The sequence below is a fragment of the Bison bison genome, unplaced genomic scaffold, assembly GCF_000754665.1.
Source record: "Bison bison bison isolate TAMUID 2011002044 unplaced genomic scaffold, Bison_UMD1.0 scf7180017864172, whole genome shotgun sequence".
Classification (NCBI taxonomy): Eukaryota; Metazoa; Chordata; class Mammalia; order Artiodactyla; family Bovidae; genus Bison; species Bison bison.
Genome location: NW_011494744.1, coordinates 286,525 through 290,556, shown reverse-complemented (window position 1 = coordinate 290,556; position 4,032 = coordinate 286,525). Strand labels below are relative to the sequence as shown.

The window sequence follows — 4,032 nt, the reverse complement described above, 5'->3', positions numbered from 1 at the left end:
ATATCTGGCTAAGTCTCCCAAATTGTTCTGCTTCTTTAATATTGTTTTGGCTACTCTTAGCTGTTTATATTTCCAGGTAAATTTTAGTATTAATTTGTCAATTACCCAAAACATTCAGATGTGATTTTTTTCATGGTAGTATCAAATCAGTTTAGAAATTGACATCTTGACATGCTGATGCTTTCAATTCACAGATACAGTTAATTTGGACTTTCTTTTATTTTTTTGATACTGTTTTGTTTTTAGTACAGTGACTTGCACATCTGTTATATTTTTCTCAGATAAGAAATATTCTTGATCTTATTATACATTTTATAATTTTAAAATTGCTTTTTCCATTTTTTTGGTATATAGAAATATAATTGATTTTATTACCTTGATGACCTTATATCTAGCAACCTTTCCAAATTCATATATCATTGTTAATAATTTGCTTGTAGATTTATTTGTAATATCTATATGCACCACAATTCTGCCATCTGGTTTAATATTTGTTTTTTTCTTTATTTTCCAATTCTCATGACTTTGACTTACTTTATTGCATTATCACACTAGCAGGATTTCAAGGATAATATTGAACAAGGTGGGGATAGTGGCTGTTGTTTCATTTATGATATCCTGGAAGAGGTGAGGGTTATATATCTCATCATTGAGAATGATATTTTATGTACATTTTCGTAAATATTTAAAAAAAGCAGATTAGGGAAATACTTCCTAATCCTATTTTTGTATGATTTGGGGGATAAACTTTATTTTTTATGGCAGTTTTAGGTTCATAGCAATTTTAAGCTGAAGATACAGTGATTTCCCATATACTTCCTGCCTCACCTATTATCAATATCCTCTACCACACTGGTACACTTTTTTACAATTGATGAGCCTATACTGACCATCATTAGCCTCCAAAGTTCATCATTTGCATTAGGGTTCACTCTTGTTGTTGTACATTCTGTGAGTTCGAGCAAGAGTTTAATGATATGTGTCCATCATTGTAGTATTATATAGAGTAGTTTCATGGCTCTAAAAATCCTCTGTGCTCTGTCTATTCATCCCTCTCTCCCCCAAATCCTTGGCAAACATTTTATGCCCATTGATTAGGAACTCCCTATTTTCCCCTCTCCCTTGCTGTTCACAATCTAATTTTTTCCACAAATGTGTGTATAATTTGATCAAATGGATTCTCTGCATTTGTTTATATGGTATATATTTTGTTCCCTCTCTCTCTGTCTCTGTCATATATAAAAAGCTGAATTTGGTTTGCTACATTTTATTGAGGACATTTGTATTTTAATTTGTTAGAGGCTGGTCTACAATTATCCTTTCTCAAAAATTTTTGTCAGACTTCTGATATCAAGGTAATGCTGGCTTCATAAAATAGGTGGGAAATTTTCCATACTGTGGGTATGTTTTTATTATGTATATATATATTTCTTTTGGGTGTTCAGTTAGTACTGCCTTTTCTGTGCCTAATAAGTATGGCTTAATCTCAGATATTATATAAGAAAAAAACGCAGTCTTAGGTGATGTCTGTCTTCTCCCAGAAAGTGTTCATCTTTCCTCCACTAGACAGAATTATAAAACACCTCCTATTTCAGAATTGCATATGTACACAGTCAAAAACTGACTGCAGATGCCAATTTGCCTTCCCAAGTTTCTTGCATCTGGAATCTGGGGACCAATTTTAGTCAGCAGTTTTCCAGTGCTTGCTAACACATGGTTTCTGTTTTTATTCAGACTTTCTAGTTGGCATCCTACAAGCTATTCTATTTTGAAGACTGCATATGTTACTATTATATATAAAAATAAAATAACTAAAAATTCTACTTTGAGGAGAAAAGGGTTGTGAGTTTCTTAAGGTTGAAATTATTACTGCTATCTTCTGGGAAAGATGGGATTCTGAATATCTGTGTGCCCCTTATGACAACCACTAGCCACATGTGCCCAGTGAATGCCTGAAAGGTGATTAATGCAACTGAGGAACTGAATTTTAAATTTTATTTACTTATGACTTGCTTTAAATATAAGTAGCCATAGATCACGCAAGTCTACCATGTTAGAGCTGCTCTAAGTTTTTTTTTTTTTCCCTCTCACATGGGTTTAGAACTCCCTCATCCTTAATTCTGCAACACTAAAAACCTAATACAATATTGTAAAGTTTAAAAATAAAATAAAATGAAAAAAAAAACAAATATACATTTAGTGCAATTTGATTTGGTGGTCAAAACGTTACTGGAACTGAAGTGAATCTATTTTTATTCCTATTTATGTCACTTAGTGTGATTATTCATGTCCTACTGAAGACATTTGTATACTGTCGATAATACTAATCGTGTTTACTTCAAAATGTTGCCAGAATTAAACCATGTAACATATATTTTAAAATATGAGCTAAAACTATGAGAAATTTTCGTCTATCACAATGATGAAGTTAAAGGCTGAAAAAAATCTTTTACTAGTGAGGATATACGTAAACAAGTACTTTCAGGTGCCACTGATAAGACTGTAAATAAGTATATCTTTTTTTTCTTTTTTTGAAGGACATTTTGGCCATAATTATTAAAAAATAAAATATATCTTATAATGAAAGAGTTATAATTCTTGGTATCTACTACAAATGCTTGTGAAGGAATATCAAAATGCATCCTTGCATCATTACTTGTAATAAAAAAAGTATTTTTAGCTACTAAATGTTCATTGTAAGTGTAATGGCACATTTATATTGTGTAGTATGAATAAGGCAGATGTGTATGTGTTGACGGGCTTCCAGGTGGAGCTCGTGCTAAAGAACCCGCCTGCCAGTACAGGAGTCATCAGAGACACAGGTTTGATCCTGTGTCTGGAGGAGGAGAGCGTGGCAATCCACTCCAGTATTCTTTCCTGGAGAATCACATGGCCAGAAAAGCCTGGTGGGCTACTGTCCATAGGGTCACAGAGAGTCTGACATGACTGAAGAGACTTAGCAGCAATAGAAGCATATATGTTGACATAGGGCAATATCTAAATTATTTCATTATAGAAAAAAATCAAAATCTAGTGGATGTTTGTCATTGGGTAAAAAGAGAAGAAAATGCTAAGTAGCGTAAATGTATATAGGATTATCTGCTGATATGCATAATATCTGTGAAAGCACATGTAACTAGTTGGTGGGAATGATTATTTTTGAAAAGTCTAAATGAGTTGGTGCAGCTAGATAGGAAGAAGACTCACTTTTTACCGTGTGTTTTTGTGACAATATCTTCTTCTATTTTTCACTTGAGGTATAAGTTATGTAAAAGAAAAATTACCCTTTTAAGTACAGAGTCTAAAGAGTTTTGACCAATATGTGAAGTTATGTCACTACCACCACAAGTAAGATATAACGCATTTTCATCATCTTGAAAATTTCCCTTATTCTCCTTTTGCAACCAATCCATTTCCCCCAATTTTAGCCCCTGATAACTACTAATCTGTTTTTATTTTATTTTTAAACTTTACAATATTGTATTGGTTTTGCCAAATATCGAAATGAATCTGCCACAGGTATATACGTGTTCCCCATCCTGAACCCTCCTCCCTCCTCCCTACCCATACCATCCCTCTGGGTTGTTACAGTTTACCAGCCCCAAGCATCCAGTATCATGCATCGAACCTGGACTGGTGACTTGTTTCATATATGATATTATACGTATTTCAATGCCATTCTCCCAAATCATCCCACCCTCTCCCTCTCCCACAGAGTCCAAAAGACTGTTCTATACATCAGTGTCTCTTTTGCTGTCTCGTATACAGGGTTATTGTTACCATCTTTCTAAATTCCATATATATGCGTTAGTATACTGTATTTATGTTTTTCCTTCTGGCTTACTTCACTCTTTATAATAGGTTCCAGTTTCATCTACCTCATTAGAACTGATTCAAATGTATTCTTTTTAATGGCTGAGTAATACTCCATTGTGTATATGTACCACTGCTTTCTTATCCATTCATCTGCTGATGGACATCTAGGTTGCTTCCATGTCCTGGCTTTTATAAACAGTGCTGCAATGAACCTGA

The 4,032-nt window shown here is 33.6% G+C and overlaps 1 protein-coding gene across 1 annotated transcript in view; it reads left to right on the top strand.

Annotated features, from left to right (window-relative positions):
- Positions 1-4,032, top strand: part of LOC104990186 (cytochrome P450 2C18) — a 41,840-nt gene that overhangs the window by 22,160 nt on the left and 15,648 nt on the right. The window lies entirely within an intron of this gene.